This window comes from Lepisma saccharinum, chromosome 5 (assembly GCF_977018435.1).
Source record: "Lepisma saccharinum chromosome 5, izLepSacc3.1, whole genome shotgun sequence".
NCBI classification, from domain to species: domain Eukaryota; kingdom Metazoa; phylum Arthropoda; class Insecta; order Zygentoma; family Lepismatidae; genus Lepisma; species Lepisma saccharinum.
Window position 1 is genome coordinate 20,093,708 of NC_139233.1, and position 23,037 is coordinate 20,116,744.

The 23,037-nt window shown below is 40.7% G+C and overlaps 1 protein-coding gene across 7 annotated transcripts in view; it reads left to right on the plus strand.

The window, feature by feature from the left end:
• Window positions 1-23,037, plus strand: part of LOC145987701 (protein bric-a-brac 1-like) — a 663,074-nt gene that overhangs the window by 62,883 nt on the left and 577,154 nt on the right. For all 7 annotated transcript variants that reach the window (XM_083122257.1, XM_083122259.1, XM_083122260.1 and 4 more), the window contains exon 3: window positions 21,168-21,225. The gene's annotated coding sequence lies outside the window, so the exon portion shown is untranslated. The remainder of the gene's footprint in view (window positions 1-21,167; window positions 21,226-23,037) is intronic.

Below are 23,037 nucleotides of genomic sequence, written 5' to 3' on the forward strand. Positions count from 1 at the left end.
AGAATAATAATTAATAAACATGAAATTGTATTTTTTATCACTGTTGCTAGTCGAGTTTTAATATCTGCAGCGATTATTCATGCTGTTACCAGTTGAGCCTTCTTTAGGAATGCCACTCTGCATGAAGAATTAGTTGTTTTTAATCCAATCTTGCATTAATTAATAAATTAAATGAATTAAAATATTATTTCAAACTGTGTAGCTTTATCTTCAGTTGGATTCATGGTTTCTTAGACCATATTCGCTGCGACGCCAAGGGTCCCGGGTTCGAATCCCGCTCGGGCATGGTTGTTTGTGAATGTCCATTCATCAATTTCATAATTCATCCCATCTTCGCAAATTAACCAAGAGGCACAAAACGCGATGTAAAATAAAAATAAATCAAATCAAATCTTAGACCATACCCCCCCCCCCCTAAAAAAAAGAAGGAAGTAAAAGCTAGCTTATGAGAAAAAGGGCTGGCGTCTGAATTAGTTCTAGTTTTTTCCACCCCTGCATAAGACCATCTCCCTAGCTGTCCCATTGCTCCCATGTTAAAACATAGGAGCATCCCTCAGCAGCCTGAAGACCCAAGCAAGTCACTCAGCCAACAATTTCTAGTTCGAGAACTGCTGCGCCACCCGTGGTTGCATACGTTCAAGATAAAAGATGACATTTTTCGAGACCTCAACCAGTAAGCCGGTTGCCGAATTGATATCCTCCACACACTGTGAACATGTTGTTAGTGTTTGCACAATGTACACGGCCCGTGTGGTTGATGCGTTTTACAAAAGCCTCCGCCGTAAACATAGCTCTAACTTCCTTGATTAAAATCATTCCTGAACTTTACTGCAGCTTTTTAATTTCCCAGTCAGATGGCTTATTGGCCTCTTGCCAGCCCCTGTCCCCTTGTTTATTATTCCTCGGAAAGCACTCGCACCTGACGAACTTCTTGGCTAGATTCTAACCCCCGACGTCCTTCTTTTGTTTCTGTCCGTTTAACTTTGTTCTTGTCTATATGCATGCATTGGCATAATCGACGGTGGCGTGTCGGAGAATTTGGACTTCCGGTGTCACCGTTATTGTGACGACTATTAAATAATGTACACAACAAAGTAACAATATACAGTGCTGTTTTCAAGGAAGATTCCGTTAATTTTTATTTGGGTTCTTTTTTTTTCTGCCACGACTTTAGCCGGACAGTATTTTTAAACATTAAAGTCCTGTCATCTAAATTACACTAAACAAGACAAATCCACACACTGCAAGCAAAGCTAAACCTTTCAATAATACATTCTCTTACATTGACATTTGTGAGGCCTTGTTTTCAAAACAACAAAAGGGGCCATTTTTCATATTTTCCTGAAGGAGAAACAGAACGGCAAAATGTACGCATCTATCTTCTTCTATATATATAAAAATGGCTGTATGTGTGTGTATATGTATGTATGTTTGTTCCGGCATAACTCTCGAACAGCTGGAGCAATTTAAACCAAACTTGGTACCACATATGACTTGCAATCTGGAAATAAATACTGTGGGAGTAAGACACCCCTAGGTGTGGGAACGAATGACATGTAAAAATAATCGAAAACAACCGACATTAGTGTGGAATCCATAGCTTTCGGAGTCGCTAAGATGAATAGTGACACTCCACAACTGCCGTTCAATTTATTTATTCTTGCTCGTGGAGGTGAAACAAAAAATGTTGTTTATAATCAAGTTTTGAGCTAAATTAATATTATAGTGAATTTGAAAAAAATTTTACTTTATAATTTGTATACTGTACTTATACTTTTAAATACCTGTAAGTAAAATTAGTTACATTTTACACTATAGTTAGATTTCATTAAACACCCGGACAACGCCGGATAATCAGCTAGTATTAATATAAAAACTGTTTCGTCATAAATGCTTGGGTTTGAAAACTAATTAATTAAATCAATAAATACTGTGTAAATATGGTGATATGTACTGACTGCACTCCAACCAAGCAGTTCTCTAGAATTAGAAGTCATTCATTGATATTTTGCCGAATGGCTTCGACACGAAATAACATTTTGTAAAAGTTTACACACGTGTGATTATAGTTCACCTTAATAATTAACGTAGCTTTCAAACTTTGTACTCAAAGAACGTTCTTGTAAATCATTCACGAACGAAAGCACTCGTTAGTGGGGGCATTAGCTCCAGGTAAACAAACAGAGAAGAAACTCCAATATTTCAAGAAAATTGCAATGTGTCTCTTTGTTGACATTGAAATGTGCAATAATTTCTACCCAATAATGACATAGTTAATAGTAATAATAGAGAAAGTGTATTGTTGCAGTATTTCTATGCTGATATGCTATGCTTTTTTGTCACAATAGAGGGACATTTTGGCGTCTCGTTTAACGTTCAAAAGAAATCGAGACAGAGTCGAAAAAAGGAACTGTAGCGGCCAATATTGTCACTTTAATTGAGAGAGACAATGGTACAAATGGTGACCTTCTCGGAAGTCACCCAAAGTCGTTTAAAAAAGCCTGTTTCGCCGCCTCAATGCTGGCAACCAAACACAACATTTGATTGCATTTGTGACGTCATTTCTTTTTTGAAGCGATGCTTGCCAGGGTTGCCAGGAATATACAAACCTGTACATATCAAACTTGCAACGAGATTTGCAAATGTTTGACATTTGTGGTGACGTCGTCGCCTTGTAATCAAGGGGTCCCGTGTTCGATACCCGGTGGAGGCTTATAGTAGTTCGGATCCCACTTAAAATGTAGCTCCAGTCCCGATTAGCCTTACTGTGCATAAAGTGGACTTAAAACACAAAATCAATCAGCCAATCTCCACGTAGTATGGTACATCCCGGTGACTGCAGTTTGTTGGCCAACGAGGCTATCCCATCAGCAAGTATAAACAATTGTGGGATTGCGTGTTGTTCAGTGTTTATACCGTATGTGTGCTGAGTGCCCCTTTACAGCAACAGCGAGTATTACAAATATGGAGATTTTGGTCCTCTTACATGCGTTATGTTAAGGGGGTTTGGCTCCATATAATATGATGGGTGCATAGCGTAAGTGTTGACGCACCCAATATTGTAATTTTGTTCAGTCATTCAAACTCAGCAATAAACCTCGGTGTAGAATGGAAATTGGCAACCTATACGGCAGCTGGGAACGACCCAAATAACACGAAGTTGAATGTTCTTTGTGCATAAACATGCTATTTAGCTCGTTCGAGCTACCCTGCCGTTGGTCTTTAATTCAATATATTTATTCTTCGATTCACAAGAATGTAGTTCTCGGAAATTTATGACTTGCTGCATTATCTAAAGGTTTACGATACACATTTTTTCATCGATTTCAGGGTGTCTACCAAAATAACAAATCCAAAATTGTTGACTTTTTCACTAAATAAATATTTATTTAGTGAAAAATCATACCAAAAAGGCCAGTTAAGATGAAAACTGAAGCTGTATTTAACAAGAGAATTATGCTTGCTTTATTGGCGCAGTGGTAGCGTCGTTGCCTTGTAATCAAGAGGTCCCGGGTTCGATACCTGGTGGAGGCATATAGTGGTTCGGATCCCACTTTAAACTGTAGGTCCAGTTCCGATTAGCCTTACTGTGCATAAGTGAACTTAAAACACCAACTCAATCAATCAATATACTTGATTTATCTATTAATGCATCCTGTTACTGCATTTGGCAGACGTCGAGGCTCTGGCGTCTGGACGCACTGTGGGGCCCGTGTTGTCATCCTATATATTTGTGGTTGTCCCTTCATCCATCTTATCTTACCTCCATTCATCCTCATCTTCGCGATTATTCAAAGGTGCAGAAAAGTGAAGTAAAATAAACTAAATGAGTCCTTGATAACGAAAATTCTTGACCACGAGTATAATTCCTTGGCTTTTTATTGACTGGCAGACACCTTGGGTCTAGACGAGAAACTGTTCAATTAGGTGAATATAACGTTTGAATAGCACACTACATCGCTCTCCAATGTAAAGTTTAGTGTAACCAAATTGTCGAACGAAATTTTCTTCGGACACAACTATGCTGTCGCCGCTACCAGAGAAGTTTATCAGTAATTAGGTCCCATTTTCGCGTTCCACTCAGCCGTCACTCCTATTTTGCCAATGGACTGGTCCAGTTTTCGCATGCACCAATTCCCTGGACTTCTGGGTAGCGCGTTGAATCTAGGGCCGCAATGACACCATCGAGGATTCTGCTTTCAAAGTCTTTCCTAACCTGTGCTAGCAAAGTCGTTATAAAAAAATGCGTCTCTTTTCGACACACCCCTATGATGTTCCAAACTCGGAAATTCCTAGAGCGCTCAAGTGAAACTTCCTGTGACTATTGTGTAGATATTTATGATAGTTTCTTCGCAACGTAAGGCTAGATTCTATCACAGATGTTTAGAGAACAACGAAATCAAACCATACGAAGTTTTAATAGAAGGAATTCTATAATAATAATAATAATATCCCGTGGCGCAACAGCTCATGAGGGCCAAGGCCTACATACCGACTGCCGGCCTCACTCCCACCTGCCGATGTGACAGCTAATCCAACGGGTTACAGGGTGACGTGCGGTCAGCACGACGGACCCCCAGTCGTCGTTATAGGTTTCCATGACCGGGAGAAGGAATTCTAAACAGATGTAATTTTACTAGGGTTGTGCCGATGCCGATGTATCGGTATCGGAAAGTATCGGTTTGAATTCATCTACCGATACCAGCCGATTCTTTTCTTTAATTATCCTAGAAATTATGCAAAATTCAAATTTTCTTTTCATTGTGCACCAATTTTGCACATAAAGCTGCATTTTTGCCATTTCATGACATCTATTTGCATATTCTGATGAAATTCTTGAATATTCTAAAGCAAATTTCTTGGTAAATTGGTGCATAAAATTTGAGAAGAATATTTACACACCATTACTGATCAATAGGGCTAGGATTTTTATGACCTAAAAATCACCAAAATATGCAAAAGAAAATATGCTCTTATGACTTAAAATTTTACAAAATATGCACTAATTTGAAAAATATAATCATCATCATCTAACTAATGCTGAAATATTTTCTTGTACATACTATTTTTAGTTCACTTTATGGGCCCTGATGAGTTGAAATGCACAATGAATAAATACTTTTTGTAAATTTTCAATTAAAAATTAAAAAGATTTTGCTGCAGTGCAAGAAAAGACGAAACCCTCGAGTGAACATGGGAGTACGAACGAATCCACTTGGAAAATGACTGTATATTTCTTGAAGAAGCGAAAATATGCTGAATATGACCGAAAATCCATCAAAATATGCTCTATCACGTAGAAATGGCCAAATATGCCCTTAAAAGGCACCTTAATTCAAGGTAGTTTCTTCACAATATGAATTTCTGTATATTTAGGGAACACATCACCCTTACCAAAAAAAAATATCAATATTTTGAAAAAAAAATAATTATTGTAATTTTAAACTATCAGTATCGGTTCAACGTGCTATCGGCTCAGCCCTAAAGTTCAGAATCAAACATAAAACTGTTTTTTTGAAAACCGAGAAATTTTCGGTAGGGGCTTCAGCCTTTTAGAAATATTTTATAATCGTAGGCATGGATAGTAGATAAGGGAATTTCCCCAAATCACGTGACGGATGCAAACAGCCTCAAGTGCAGGCGCACCCCGTAAATTTCACCCCATTCACTCATTCAGTTAAAACAAACGCCATCTCTGTGCGAACATGAACATCCCTCAGAAGAGAAGTTAACAAACAGAACACTATCACCGTTAATTATGTAGCTACTAACTAGCCGGGAAACGAAAATTTAATTCCACTAGGCGAAACCGAATTTGATCCTCTAATTTGTCACTCTGCAGGATACAACGTAAGGACCCACCCACAAACACACACACACACGCACGCATACACAGATAGAGGTAGCGGGGGAGACAAGATGCGCATAATATTTCGCGAAATTGTCACCAAACTAAGCATATGGAGCGGAGGATAACAAATACCGTAATCAGCTAGTGGGGCGGAAACGGTTAGCTGCGTCCAGTGGTACATGAAATGCACCGCCCATAGGAGCGTGAGTAGAGCGGAAATAGGATGCAAGTGGCAGCAAACAAGTTTACATAATGGCGTGCAAACAGATCACTATAACACGATTACCACGCGATATGACTTCTATTCTACGTGCACGTTTGCACAATGTGTTTGATGTATGGCTGGGCAACTGAACGCTCCGCTGGCTTTTAATATATTTGGTATGAGCGCCTCCACGCCTGGCGTGTTGGCTTGCACGGCACTCCGAGGGAATCCCGATCCTCTTTTTCCTAGATAATCTCGTCGCCTGATCGAGAAACAAAAGTTTTCTCGCCTTTTTGCCTCCCTTTAGGACCGAGCTCACGAACTTAAGATTGTATCTTTTTTCTTTCAGACACTCATCGTGTGTGCAATCTTCCACGATATATTGGCTTATGGCATGCCATCGCTAATGCGCTTGCACTCTGGGCTGGCAAATGGACGAGATGTCATGCATTCAGTGTTGAAGTTAAGGAAATGCATGTAGAGGAAATGAGACCATCAGATCTAGGGATGGCGACTAAATTTGGATGACGAATATCTGTATTATTCACATGTTCTGATTATTACCTACGTAGAATATCCCGATCTTCCGTATCAATTACATAATTAAGACTGTCTGTAAATGCACCATGGAGGAAAAAAATCGCCATCCGAACTGTCCGTAGTATACCCGCTCTATGGTTTTTTTCTGGATTTCATTCATCTATTCTTTCCGTATTTCTTCCGTTATCCGAACCATCCGCAGGATACTGTCGCAGAGTCTCTGGATATCATTCATCCATGCCTTCCGTATTTCTGCTGTCATCCTAACCATCTGCAGTATACTCTCGCAGAGTCTCTGGATATCATTCATCCATGCCCTCAATATTTCTGCTGTCATCCTAACCATCTGTAGTATACTGTCGCAGAGTCTCTGGATATCATTCATCCATGCCTTCAGTATTTCTGCTGTCATCCTAACCATCTGCAGTATACTGTCGCGCAGAGTCTTTGTATACCATTCATCCATGCCCTCAGTATTTCTTCATCTGCAGTATCCTGTCGCAGAGTTTCTGGATATCATTCATCCATGCCTTCCGTATTTCTGCTGTCATCCTAACCATCTGCAGTATACTCTCGCAGAGTCTCTGGATATCATTCATCCATGCCCTCAATATTTCTGCTGTCATCCTAACCATCTGTAGTATACTGTCGCAGAGTCTCTGGATATCATTCATCCATGCCTTCAGTATTTCTGCTGTCATCCTAACCATCTGCAGTATACTGTCGCGCAGAGTCTTTGTATACCATTCATCCATGCCCTCAGTATTTCTTCATCTGCAGTATCCTGTCGCAGAGTTTCTGGATATCATTCATCCATGCCTTCCGTATTTCTGCTGTCATCCTAACCATCTGCAGTATACTCTCGCAGAGTCTCTGGATATCATTCATCCATGCCCTCAATATTTCTGCTGTCATCCTAACCATCTGTAGTATACTGTCGCAGAGTCTCTGGATATCATTCATCCATGCCCTCAATATTTCTGCTGTCATCCTAACCATCTGTAGTATACTGTCGCAGAGTCTCTGGATATCATTCATCCATGCGCTCCGTATTTCGGCTGTCATCCTAATCATCTGCAGTATACTCTCGCAGAGTTTCTGGATATCATTCATCCATGCCTTCCGTATTTCTGCTGTCATCCTAACCATCTGCAGTATACTCTCGCAGAGTCTCTGGATATCATTCATCCATGCCCTCAATATTTCTGCTGTCATCCTAACCATCTGTAGTATACTGTCGCAGAGTCTCTGGATATCATTCATCCATGCCTTCAGTATTTCTGCTGTCATCCTAACCATCTGCAGTATACTGTCGCGCAGAGTCTTTGTATACCATTCATCCATGCCCTCAGTATTTCTTCATCTGCAGTATCCTGTCGCAGAGTTTCTGGATATCATTCATCCATGCCTTCCGTATTTCTGCTGTCATCCTAACCATCTGCAGTATACTCTCGCAGAGTCTCTGGATATCATTCATCCATGCCCTCAATATTTCTGCTGTCATCCTAACCATCTGTAGTATACTGTCGCAGAGTCTCTGGATATCATTCATCCATGCCTTCAGTATTTCTGCTGTCATCCTAACCATCTGCAGTATACTGTCGCGCAGAGTCTTTGTATACCATTCATCCATGCCCTCAGTATTTCTTCATCTGCAGTATCCTGTCGCAGAGTTTCTGGATATCATTCATCCATGCCTTCCGTATTTCTGCTGTCATCCTAACCATCTGCAGTATACTCTCGCAGAGTCTCTGGATATCATTCATCCATGCCCTCAATATTTCTGCTGTCATCCTAACCATCTGTAGTATACTGTCGCAGAGTCTCTGGATATCATTCATCCATGCCCTCAATATTTCTGCTGTCATCCTAACCATCTGTAGTATACTGTCGCAGAGTCTCTGGATATCATTCATCCATGCGCTCCGTATTTCGGCTGTCATCCTAATCATCTGCAGTATACTCTCGCAGAGTTTCTGGATATCATTCATCCATGCCTTCCGTATTTCTGCTGTCATCCTAACCATCTGCAGTATACTCTCGCAGAGTCTCTGGATATCATTCATCCATGCCCTCAATATTTCTGCTGTCATCCTAACCATCTGTAGTATACTGTCGCAGAGTCTCTGGATATCATTCATCCATGCCTTCAGTATTTCTGCTGTCATCCTAACCATCTGCAGTATACTGTCGCGCAGAGTCTTTGTATACCATTCATCCATGCCCTCAGTATTTCTTCATCTGCAGTATCCTGTCGCAGAGTTTCTGGATATCATTCATCCATGCCTTCCGTATTTCTGCTGTCATCCTAACCATCTGCAGTATACTCTCGCAGAGTCTCTGGATATCATTCATCCATGCCCTCAATATTTCTGCTGTCATCCTAACCATCTGTAGTATACTGTCGCAGAGTCTCTGGATATCATTCATCCATGCCTTCAGTATTTCTGCTGTCATCCTAACCATCTGCAGTATACTGTCGCGCAGAGTCTTTGTATACCATTCATCCATGCCCTCAGTATTTCTTCATCTGCAGTATCCTGTCGCAGAGTTTCTGGATATCATTCATCCATGCCTTCCGTATTTCTGCTGTCATCCTAACCATCTGCAGTATACTCTCGCAGAGTCTCTGGATATCATTCATCCATGCCCTCAATATTTCAGCTGTCATCCTAACCATCTGTAGTATACTGTCGCAGAGTCTCTGGATATCATTCATCCATGCCTTCAGTATTTCTGCTGTCATCCTAACCATCTGCAGTATACTGTCGCGCAGAGTCTTTGTATACCATTCATCCATGCCCTCAGTATTTCTTCATCTGCAGTATCCTGTCGCAGAGTTTCTGGATATCATTCATCCATGCCTTCCGTATTTCTGCTGTCATCCTAACCATCTGCAGTATACTCTCGCAGAGTCTCTGGATATCATTCATCCATGCCCTCAATATTTCTGCTGTCATCCTAACCATCTGTAGTATACTGTCGCAGAGTCTCTGGATATCATTCATCCATGCCTTCAGTATTTCTGCTGTCATCCTAACCATCTGCAGTATACTGTCGCGCAGAGTCTTTGTATACCATTCATCCATGCCCTCAGTATTTCTTCATCTGCAGTATCCTGTCGCAGAGTTTCTGGATATCATTCATCCATGCCTTCCGTATTTCTGCTGTCATCCTAACCATCTGCAGTATACTCTCGCAGAGTCTCTGGATATCATTCATCCATGCCCTCAATATTTCTGCTGTCATCCTAACCATCTGTAGTATACTGTCGCAGAGTCTCTGGATATCATTCATCCATGCCCTCAATATTTCTGCTGTCATCCTAACCATCTGTAGTATACTGTCGCAGAGTCTCTGGATATCATTCATCCATGCGCTCCGTATTTCGGCTGTCATCCTAATCATCTGCAGTATACTCTCGCAGAGTCTCTGGATATCATTCATCCATGCCCTCAATATTTCTGCTGTCATCCTAACCATCTGTAGTATACTGTCGCAGAGTCTCTGGATATCATTCATCCATGCCTTCCGTATTTCTGCTGTCATCCGAACCATCTGCAGTATACTATCGCAGAGATTCTCTAGATATCATTCAGATTTGCTCTCTGTATTTGTCCCGAACTGATTCTCTCACAAACTGGTCTTGCGAATTGTCCGAAGTGCAGATTCTGTTATTCTGCACTTCCTTCGCGACAAAATACGGATTCACGATATCCAGAGAATCCTTACAATGTTTATACTACGGATGGCGGGTTTCAACGTCCCCTATTAAAGAATTAAAAATAAGCGACAATGAAACAATGATGGGTGCTATTGCATTGCATTCGTCATGTACAGTGGAATCCATGAGTATTACCGTGCAAATTGTCCATCACCATGTTCGTGCACTTTATTTGACCCAATACGAGCTTCAAGAATTAAAAGAAAACTCAAAACAAGCTGTTGACAACTTCTGCACCAGCATGCATAAAAATCAATCGCTTAAAAACACGTAGGATGTAAGAGAAAAATTAATGAAAATAGTCATGGACAATTTGCACGGTAATACTCATGGATCCCACTGTACAAGTCAAGCACAATGTTATTTATCAGGGCCATCATCGATTTCGATGATGTCGATATTTTTACGTAATCGGAGCTCTGCCATTTTAAAACTGTCGACTCGTTATCGATGTATCGAATTATTGCACGTTTCCACGGAGGGGCTACGGGCGTCCCTGTAGGTCTGGTGCCGGGCACATCCAGCTGTTGGGCCTCCCCGATGGTGTAGTGCAGTGGTTCTCAAACTGTGGTACGCGTACCCCCAGGGGTACACGGACGACTTGAAGGGGGTACGACGCGATCAGCTCGGAAGAGACATGTAGAGAATAACCACATGAAAACATTTTTGCTGCAGGTGTGTAGAGGCTTCATTGTTTCAGACTTCAATAAGGCTGATTTTGTCACTGAGAGACTTATCTTTGTTTGATATTTCTTTTAAACAAAATACTCGTAGAATTCTATAATAGACTAAATTTAGAGTCGAATCTCCGCTTAAAAGTTTCAAGTGCACAACCAGGCAACATCAAGAAAATGTGTCAGGCTATGCAGGCACATCCTTCTCATTACTAACTCAGAGAATTTACAATAAAAGCTCCAAAATTGTGCTTAAGAGTTTATTTACAAATTTATCTTTTCTCTTTATATGAAAATTAAAGTTTGTTATATACTACTTCTTAGCATACACGTGATTGTAAACGTAAGAATATCCAATAAAATAATGAACGTAGGATTCTAATGTTTATTTACCATCTTTCCACATATAGAGCGAATGCCATTTTTCTCTATTGCAGATACAAGCCTCTTACATATGAAAAACGCCCTACCAAATTAGGCATCCAAAAGAAAAATCCCAAAAAACCACTATTCTGAGAAGACGTATGGTGGGGTACATTAGGCGTTTAGTTAAGAGTAAAGGGTACAATGAGAAAAAAAATTAGAACCACTGGTGTAGTGGTAACTTCGTCGCTTTATAATCAAGGGGTCCCGGGTTCGATACCTGGTGGTAGCACAAGTGGTTCGGATCCCACTTTATACTGTAGGTCGAGTCCCGATTAGCCTATCTGTGTATAAAGTGGACTTAAGACAGCAATTCAAACATCCACCTGCTACCAGTCACTCAGTAGCGAATACTGAGTCCAAGATCTGGGCTATGTCACGTGGTCCTAGGCTATGAATAGAAATATGTTTACCAACTCCTAAGAAATCAAATTGCTAACTCATAAGAAATCAGTTTGCCAACTCATAGGTAATCAGGTTGTCAACTCATAGGTAATCAGGTTGTCAACTCATAGGAAATCAGGTTGCCAACTCATAGGAAATCAGGTTGCAAACTCATAGGAAATCAGGTTGCCAACTCATATGAAATCAGGTTGCCAACTCTCAAGAAATCAGGTTGCCAACTCCAGAATCACCATCATCATTTCACTGATATGAATAATATTATTAACAATTTCTTACCGATTTCCCTCCTGTATTTTATTCTCTAGACTTCGGGCTTCGCAGATAGCCTAGAATATACGCTCCTGATTCCTATCCACCATAGCGCGCAAAATACCGCCCTTCCCTGTTGCTTCGTATGCGTCATCGTAAAGCAGTGACGTTAAAAGGGGCGAGTGACAAATTTAGTGCGATAGAGCCAGCGAGAGAAGACCCATAACCGCACAATTAAAAACTCCGTCTAAATAACGACGCTTTTGAAACAGTCCCCCCTAACAAGATGATCATTTCTCCAAAGTTCATGTTGCGGTATTCACTTTTTTATTCAGCCCTTTGACGATCACTAGATGTGCGTAAACAATAAAAAATAATTACATAGCCAGCGAAGACTTGGGTAGTAGAGAAGGCGCAATGCAACTTGTGGAATGGACGCTTGTTTTGAAAGTCCGCTTTATGCACGTATGGATGGATGGATGGATTTGTTCTTTTAAGTCCACTTTATGCACAGTAAGGCTAATCGGGACTCGATTTACCGTTTAAACTGGGATCCGAACCACTGTATCAAGTGCATCCACCGGGTATCGAACCCGGTAGCCCTTGATTACAAGGCGACGACGCTACCTACCACTGCGCCATCGGGGAGGCCCTTATGCACGTATTCGCAGTCTCGACCGTTGTGGATTGTGATGTGCTCAGCACTGCGCTCCCACGTCTTTACCTCCTGGGGGTTAAACCCATAGCCGCTTTTTTCAGATACAAGGTGGGGGGGAAATTTCCACCTGAGCTCACCCACCCCAAGAATCGAACTCGGGTCTCTCGTGTTGAAGTCAGACGTCCAGTGAGACGCGGGGAACGCTGCAGCAGACCCTCTTCCGGCGTCTCAGTGGGCGAACCTGCAGACTTTTGGCACAGAAATTCCTGCTTCGGTTCCGCACTTTTCCCTGTAGTGGACGTTACACCATTTGATTTCAATAGAAGCAGACAACAGAAGTTCTATTGCCGGATATTTCAGTTTTTCGTCGCGTCTCAGTGGGCAACAAGCTTTACCAAGCAGGCCACGGCCGGTTCTAATCGGTGCTGGACCTGCCATTTGAAGCGCGAACGGAACTAGGAATGTCACAAAGACCGAGACGAGCACGAGACCTGTCCCCCCCCCCCCCGAGACTTCTCGAGATGAGAATGGGACCCGGGACTCTGATTTCAAGGCGACGACGCTACCACTGGGCTATCGGGGAGGCCCTCCTACCTATCATATAACCGCCCCTATTAGTAAACCATCCTCAGATAGTATATAACGTCATTGTCAAGTGACTCAAACTTAATTCGGCCGGCCAACCTCCCTGGAGGGGTTGGCTCAGCACGCCACGACGCCAGGGATTTCGGGTTCGAATCCCGGCCGTGGCATAAGTGTTGTTTGTGAGTGTTCCTTCATCATATCACCACTCACCCTCTTTCTCTCCTTTCTCTCTCTCTCTCTCTCTCTCTCTCTTTCTCTCTACCTCATCTTCGCGATTAGCCAAAAGTGGCAGAAAAGCAAAGCAAAGAGAAAAACAATCAAGCTAACTTGATTACGATTGCATTTAGTGTAGAAACTAAGAGGGGGGCGTGGACTATATTCTAGTTTCTCAAAGCAGTTGAAGGGTAAAAAGAAATGTTCACTTCCAGTTTGGTACAATGCTCATCAACCATTAGGGCGTTATCTATAATTTGAGTTGTGAACTTAATTTTAACTCTGCTAAATTTCTTAAATAACCTTTCGGGGACTGCAGAGGTATTACATGCACGATAGATGTACTCTTCTTGTACCTTCTGGGTTCAGTGGACTTAAAGAATGGGTTATAAAATGAGCTTAAGAAACATATCTACAGAATTTCATGTCCTGTCCCTTTTTTTTCTTTATTTCGCTGTAAAAATAAAGCGATTTTCCTCTGCCGAATACATTTTCTTCCAACACAAAGACAGATCCCCAAAATCGATAAGTTCCGTGAAGCTAAGGCCTGTAATTTGCCTTGCAGAAGGACATAATTATTTTATTGGCCTTCTGCTGGGGTATTTAAAAGTGTAATTTATTGTTTGCGTGCTCTACCTTAGGAGGTTTCTAACATTAAGAAAATGTCATGCGTGCCGCGTTTGATAAGGCTCTCTTTGCGTATGATCACCCTCTCACCATTACACACACACATATATATACGAGTGCACGTGCCTCTGTGCGTGCCACAAAAAATGGAAATATTAGTAGGTTTATGAGAACTGTTTTGATGTTTGTTTATTTTATTGAGGCTTTCTTTAATATAGCTCTGAACGTGGGTGACTGTTTCAATTATTTCTAAAGAATACGTGGTGTACATGTTCAGTTCTTGAATAAATACAAGCGCACCAGTACTTCATTGTAAAGGAGTTACCATAAAGTCTCAGATCAATGGAAGAGCTAATCAACAGTACATTTCTTACTTTCCTTCTCCTGGTGTATCATTTTGAACTCGACCGCCAGTTCTCTCTCCTCCTCAAAGAATATTTTCCTCCACTAGATCGTCTCATGTCAGTGCCATAGCTCACGTGTAACACCACACTAGCCTACACACTTTTGGGTAGAAGTTTGGGAAATGGCTGATTCTTATTGTGTTCCATCCCCTGATGTTTGAAAACCGTACATTTATTTTTTCTGCGCACAGTTTTATTTATTTCTGTTACAAGTTAGGAAAACGCTACTCTTTTATTGTGACCATTGTTTGGTAGTAGATGTGTAACTAGCTGATTGCGCCATACTGTATGACAACACAGTGATAAGTTGTAATAGCTCATAAAAACGAACAAGTTGTACTTATATTATCCCATGATACCGTTGTTTAATATTACGCATTCTTTAGTTGTTTTCCGTTAGGAAGTGAGATCATTGCCAGATGGAAATTTGTGAGTTTTTCAGCTGAATTGAAACGAGGAAACTGTTTAAATTAAAATAGATAATATATCCTTATTTCTTTGTATGATTACTATTTATGTTCTCAAACATTAGTGTGTTTAAAAATACGTATATATTCTGTTGCAAAACTTAAGTTTCCTTTTTTATTTTTTGTATAATAAATTATATATTTCGGACATCGATTTTGGGGATGAAAATGGGGTTCTGCTTTGCTGCACTTTTGAAAACTATCACTTCTGACATTTACTGCTGGATGTAATTGTGCTCTTTACAGTATTTCCTTGCATGGATTCGGACATACGGAATTCTTAGGGAATTAATGATACAACCTATTGACGCGGAAAAGTAATTTTCAACTTTAAAATTAAGGAAGTTTTGAAGAGAAACTGAGGGCCCAATATTCGTAAACATCTCCTACATGTGTATTAACACAATGCACACACACATATGATTTTTTTTTCATAGTTCTAGAGCTTCAGAAAATTTTGGGAATCACTTAGACAACAGTGCGTTAAAAATAAAACGTATGAAATATGTATTGTGTGTGTTTTGTTAGGAAGAAATTGAATTGAGAACTGTCGCCGATGTTGTGACCACGCCACCTTCCGTGTTTTTAAGGCTTTTGAGCAGATTTATATATATATATATATATATATATATATATATATATATATATATATATATATATATCTACGTAACATACCTTTGAGAACTAGTTTCTTTTTTCATCTGAGCGAGATCGGCCAACACATTTGAAGATGATGAGAGAAAATTTAATTTTCTCTAATTGGTTCGCGTTCCTAATTCCATAAATTGATATATAAATATATATACGTGTAATTTTTTCAACATCTAGCCTTGAAGTACTGATCCGAATTTACATTTGATGGAATTCGAGCGTCAATTTTCAACTTGGTGGGCTGGAAGCGTTTGGTAAAAGTAAACTTTGAAAGATTGAAAAATACATTGGCCAATGGCCATACTCGGATGAGACTTTGAACTCTGAACGAATTGCTCGTAATGAAATTAACAGGAGGTCGAAACTCGTTACATTTTCTGTAAAATACAAGTTCTGAACAGTAATTCCTATATGCTATCGTGTTCCGGTACATTCTAAAAAGAAACTATTTCCAGTTGTAATTTTTTTTGTGTTTGTAGATAGTATTTGCAAATTCCTTTTTATTTCATGATGCTTGTTTATGGCCAGAGCTCGGATTGCGGTTGTATGGCGTTTTTAATAAATGCAAAATGGCATTGCGGTGGCGTCATTAATTACCTATGCAGTGTACTTGCGCATTATCATTCTTTTTGTTATAATAAATCTTGTTTACCGATGCGATTTTTTTTTCTCTTGGAGAGGTACGAGTGCGTGCTGTCCACCTATATACGGGCTAACATGCATTCGTCCCTCGTATCAATATTTTGATACCAATGCATCATATAATTACGTGACCAGTCACACGTGGACCCGGCTAACATGATTCCCGTTTGGTTTCGCAGCTCTGACCCATTTCCAGGCGATTTGCTTGTGTCATTCGATCTTGTTTTTCATGCTCACGTGGGTTTTCACACACTTTGTTTACCCCAGATTCAGCGTAAACTGTTGGCATATATATCAATCAGTAAACAGTGGCGATGGTGGAGTACGGAATGCATTAGCGAAATCGGACCATTGGAGCGGTCAGTGGCGTCGTGGCGCGCGGTGATAGGTGTTTGACGCAACTGCCAAAGGTTCCAGCGAAACTCATAATTCCATCGGCAATGTTTACAATGGGCGGTTCCGAAGTCGAGAGGTGTGAAAATTTTAATGAAATTTTATTCTACAGTGAGTGTAACAAAAGATACCCGCGCACCTCGAATTTTCGATTTAATACGCACAGAACCCAAAATGTGCAAGTTGATTACTCAAAACAGTACATCAACTTCTAATAGAAGATCAGACACGATCATTACAAATAAACCAAAATTACATGTGCCGATTGATCCACCGAAAGTGCATCAACATTGATGTGATGAACTCTATGTGGTCAGAAGTATCCGGACACCCACCTGAAAGTAAAGTACAAGTTTGGGCAACCCTCCATCGGGAACACTGGCAATCAATACGGTGTTGGCCCACCCTTAGCCTTGATGACAGTGTTCACTCTCACAGGCATACTTTCAATCAGGTGCCGGAAGGTTTCCTGAGGAATGACAGTCCATTTCTCGCAGAGCGCCAAAATGAGAAGAGGTATTGATGTGGATCGGTGTGGTCTAGCACGAAGTCGGCATTCCAAAACATCAGAGAGATGTTCTATGGGATTCAAATCAGGACTCTGCGCAGGCCAGTCCATTAGTGGGACGTTGTTGTCATCAAACCACTCCCCCACAAGCCTTGCAATATGGACGGGTGCTCGGTCGTGTTGAAAGACACAATGGTCACCCCCGAACTGGTCTTCGACGGTAGGCAGAGCTGTTAAAATGTCAACGTAAGCTTGTGCCGTGACATTGCCATGTAAAGCAACAAGGGGGCCAAGCCCCCTCCAGGAGAAACATGACCACACTGTAACCCTACCACCTCCGAATTTCACTGTCGGCACTATAAAGGCTGGTAGATGTCGTTCATCAGGCATTCGCCACACCCACACCCTACCATCGGATCGCCACATTGTGTACTGTGATTCATCACTCCACACAACGGTTTTCCACTGTTCTATGGTCCAGTTTCGACGCTTGCACCACACGAGGCAGCGTTTGGCATTTGTCTGTGTGATGTTTGACTTATGGGCAGCTTTTCGACCATGGAAACCAAGTTGCCGCACCTTGTGCCAAACAGTAATGGTGCTTGGAGTAGATCCTGATGCAGTTCGGAATTCCTGTGTGATGGTGGCGATGGATGATTGACGATAATGCCGTACGACCCTCTTCAACACTCGATGGTGTCTGGAGGTGAACATGGGAGGTTGGCCTGCACGCTTTTGGGTTGTACATATCCCTTCACTATAACATTGGAAACTGTGGACAGAGGGATGTTTATGAGGGTGGAAATCTCACACACAGACTTCCTACACAAGTGGCACCCAACCAACTGACCACGTTGAAAGTCTGTGAGTTCCTCAGACCATCCCATACTTCTGTCTCACACTGTCTGCAGACTACTGAGTGCGCTGACTATGTGTTCCACGCGGTAGATAGCAGTACTGTGTCGCCCTCTATGATAAACACACATTTCGCGGTGTGTCCGGATACTTTTAATCACATAGAGTATTTAGAGTTCTTGTGTCTTGCATGTTCAAGCACTTTTCGAGCATGCACCTCATTCAAATGATATGCACTGCAAGAACACTGATATTAAAGCGACACAGACAGCGGTCCTTGTAGGTCCACCCCACGTTTAAGGTTTAACCCCATTGGTTTTAATATGGTGTCGATTACAACCATGTATCTCTCTTCCAGATTTCGGGAAACATGATTTTGTTTTTGATAGTGAAGCACGAATCTTGTTCTTCAAGAGCAAATATGCCTCGAGTTCCACTCCCAACACAGAACTTCATCCTTGCAGTGAACTTTAATATACTACTCAAGTAATTCTGTGGCGTCCTTAGACTGTTGCTTCCGTCGAGAATCTGAACATTATTGTGAAGACCACCAACCGTATTTTGATATTCGAAGGCCATGTTCGAAAGATGGAAGACCGAACTTGAAGCGAACATCCTTCAAGAATAGTCTCACAGTTCAGTCTTGAAGCCTTGCACTGGAAGCGAAAATCTTTCGAATTGCACCTCGACTGCAGCGACACTTGGTTCTCACCTTAAAAATCATTGTAAAAAGTTCTTGTACCTACATTTCCACACATTAGAAGAACTACAACCAACATCCATGATTTCAAAGAAGAGAACAACAATCGAACGAGTCTAGTAAACAAGTCTGCAACGATGCTTGCTGCATGCTGCGGACTCGATTGCTTGTTTAATTGACGCTTTCAAACTGCTCTAGGTGACGTCACTTCCGACAAGACCGTACTTCAAGCCTGCTTTTTGGACCCTTTGGACATAACCTATAGAAGAAAATGCCATGATATAAAACCGCAACCGTGCAAAAAAAGTTCCATTTTTGTCGGATGATAATTTCGAACAGACGGCGCTATACACCAGACTTTCAGTGCTCATTGTTATTCATTGTGCATAACTGAATAAATAAATATTATGACAGTATTATTAAAATAAACATCGGAATCAAGCGCAACCATAACACAAACAACTTGAAATAGCCACTCCATTAGTGACTACTGCTGTGGACGCCTCGGAACTACGAAGACCCATAACTGAATATCAGTTGTGGATTGCATCTAATTAAATATTGACGCACAAATTTCACTCAACCAAAGGGCGTACAAATATGTTTTGCTACGTATGTGACATTTTTACACGTTCATATGTTACCCAGGTCGGCTTTCGATGTCACCACCGAAGTTCCCGGGTTCGAGCCTCGGGTCTGGGCAAACGTCTGCTTTGTGAATCCCTTCATTAATTTCATCATATCATGACTCATCCTCATCGTCGTTATTAGTCAATAGTGGCAATGCAAAGCTAAATAACAAGAATCAAATCAAAGTCAGACAAAAACAGTATTTATGCCCCTAAATGTTATATATTGGCACAGTATTGCTAGCTGTAGCGTCCACATGTGCATATGAGAGCACTCTTTCTCAAACAATGCCGGTTTTGCAGGGGAAAGGGGATAGTCACCATTCCCAGATCGTTCGTACGAGCGTGATATGCAACCTTTAAGGTGGTCTAGATACACCGAAATGTCAACCTCTTTTTCACGTAGTACACTGTGAGATTTACAGACTACCGAGGTCCTGGCGTCTGCACTCAGCCAGCAGGGGTGAGTTACGAGTATGTTGTGTGCTGTCCACGCGTGTTTGTTCTTTTATCAACATCATCCTATAACTTTTCATCCTCTTGTTGGGGTCTAGTCGAAACTGGCAGAAAAAAGCAAAGTAAAACCAATCAATTAATCAGACCGGAACGCAGCGACTGGAATGAATCTCATATGCAAGCCAAGTGCTTTTGTTTGCATTTCGTCCCCCAAAATTATGATCCCCCGTTAAAGGATTAAACTATAAGTTTTGTGCCGCAAGGTCTCTTTGGAGGGGACGGGGGTTGGATGTGGGCGAGAGAGTAGCAACGGGAAGATAAGCAGGCTTGGTACAGCATTTGTGGAACGGTTTTCTTGTTCTCGTTGTGCAAGTCGAGCGAGAATTTAGAAAGAATCACCACCTTACGTTGTCTTTGAACTGCTGACATTTTCGTTTGTCGGAATCTAAGTTCCCAGAATGGATGGTTTTGGTACCGGCAAGTCGTTATGGGATTCATTTTCATGTCATTAATCGTGTATTGGAGTGAAAAATGCTAAGAATATGATAAGCGATATAAAACATTGAAAATCACCAAAATGTTTGCCAAACTTTCATTTGTACACTCATGTTCACATAAAGTGGTAAATTTTATTGGGTTGCACTTTATCAGAACAGCAGTGTACAACAATAAGGTAAATTGAAATACAGCCTGTAATATAAAACTGTTAATTAAACCACAGAAAAGTGCCTCCACCATTAACATCGAACTCCTTTGATTAGAAAGTGAGAAACCCATGCCCCAGGTTCGAACTGCGGTTATGTTATGTATGGATATGTTTCTCCCATATGAAATTTATTCATTCATCCCCATCGTAGCGATTAACCCAACTGGTAGAAAAATGATAGATGACCTAAAATATAAATAAAAACAAGGTGAGAAGCGTTTACAACTAAAATATCAGGGATGCTCACATGAAAGTTTGTTGCAGAAGGTGGGTTTACACAGAACTACTGATAGAAGAATTTGGAAGAATGTACGATGTGACAATGCGAAGAAAACTTTGCATGAAGTGACGTAATGTCAACTGGATGCTCATGAAGGCGAGGTTTCATATACGGGATGATGTGTTGTCTCTTAAATGTGTCTTAGGTAAGGTATAGCATGCTAATTGATGTGTCGCCTTGTAATCGTTACCCGGTGGAGACATATAGTTGTTCGGATCCCATTTTAAACTGTAGTTCCAGTCCCGATTAGCCTTACTGTGCATAAAGTGCACTTAAAGCACCAAATCAATCAAGCTAACTTGTGTTTTTTTTATCTTCCTAGGTTGATGCAAACTGGTATAAGCTGATGGAAACATTGACAGTGGGAACAACTACGAAAGGTAAGCAGTTTCTCCAGGCTAGTTTTATCTATACTAACCTCTTTTTTTTTTTTTTTTTTTTGTACCAGTACATTGTTGCATATTGGAGTGAGGTTTAACTTCATGTCAGTAAACACAGACCAAGCTTGGCCATGTATATATTTGTTTTTTCCTTTACATTGCGGAGATTTAAGGCATGTACCTTGCCTTACAGTCAATCATAACACTTTTTTTTTATCTACATTAAACCATGAAATAATTACTGGAAACAAAAAACTACATATACCCTTCACAACAAGACACAAATTCATAGACCCACACACAAGAAAAACATGCATATGTTTAAAATCGTGGCAAATATTATTCATTGCTGTTGATTATGTTTTAGTCATTCCTCAATGAACTGGCACCAAGAACAAAGATATTTAGCTTCAATTCAAAAAATGTCTGCTTAATCTTCTCTTTGAAATATACATCGAATTATATTTCCTTATATGAGAGTGCATTCCAACATCGAACAACTGATGCCAGCGAGAGAGTTCTCAAAAAATACATGTGTGTGAACTTTTATTGTTAGAAGGTTTAAACTTTCATATCATGTGCTTGATAGATTGGGATTTCCTGATGGATGCAATCTCTGTAGAAATTACCTGATGCAAAACACTAGTTTCCCATATCTACATGTTTCATTCATTCCAATCCAACTAAATTGTAATAATACTCGTTTAACTGATCACACTTGCATACTGTGTTTTATAGCATGAATTATAATAATTGCTCATGTTGTAAAGAATATGCAATGCGTCCTGAAAGCATGCTGCTCCTGGAAGTTTGGTATGAACGGAAAAAGGTTGATGACCACAACTCTCCATCTCTGCAACTGAGACTCAGTTCGAAAGTAGGTAGCCGTTTCTTCAGATCTTTTGTTCTTGTGATTTTAAAAAAAAAAATAAAAGAAAAAGAAGAGCCTTTCAATAACACCTCGGTGCGTTACGTATGCAAGTATTAAAATGCTGAGGTTATCGCCCATCTCTTTGTTTCGTGATAATACACGACGGAAAACCCTCCACATCCGTCCATTATGAATAGGCGGTAACTTTTACCTCCATCTCATTGCAATTCACAGCCGTTTGATTATTCTAGGCCGGAAGGAAATTCATGCCGAATCTTTTTTTTTAACTTCTTCTTCTCCTTAGAGAAACATCCCACAACAAACGGGTAATGAAATTCCGAACAAGATGGTATTGTAGTATTTATAATACCCTTTCCTCTGTTCTTTTCACCCAGAAACATGTCTTATATTCTTTGTGTTATGTTAAGGTTGACGTACATATATACCGGATGAACCGCCTCGCTGTTATAAACAAAGACAAAGGGCTAGGGAGGAGGAAAGTGACTTGTTCAATTACGATAAATTGTGGCGATTCTTTTACGGGTGCCCTTTTTTTCTTTAAAAAAATGGCGCTTCCGTTCCATGTCGTTGGCGACTCTTTATTCTGCCTTGCAGAAGTTTTTTTTTCTTTCTTAAATGAATACGAATTATTTTCATGGTGGGGGCAATTTTTAGTGTTTCTGTGCTTGGTTCCCGGTAACTTGGAAAACGTGGAAATGTCAGGGAAATCAATCTACGAGTGAAAGAAAAAGCTAGGGAATTTTGAAGATTCGCCCCAAGACAAGGGAAAGTCGGGGATTTTCTTTTTGAAAGTGAGTGGAGACCATGCTGTGGATTCAGGCAGGATCAACCTATCTGAATACAAACTGGATTCAAAATTTAAACTCGGGTCGGGATTGAAAAATCTTTTGCGATCATTGAAAGCAATCTACATTTTTTTT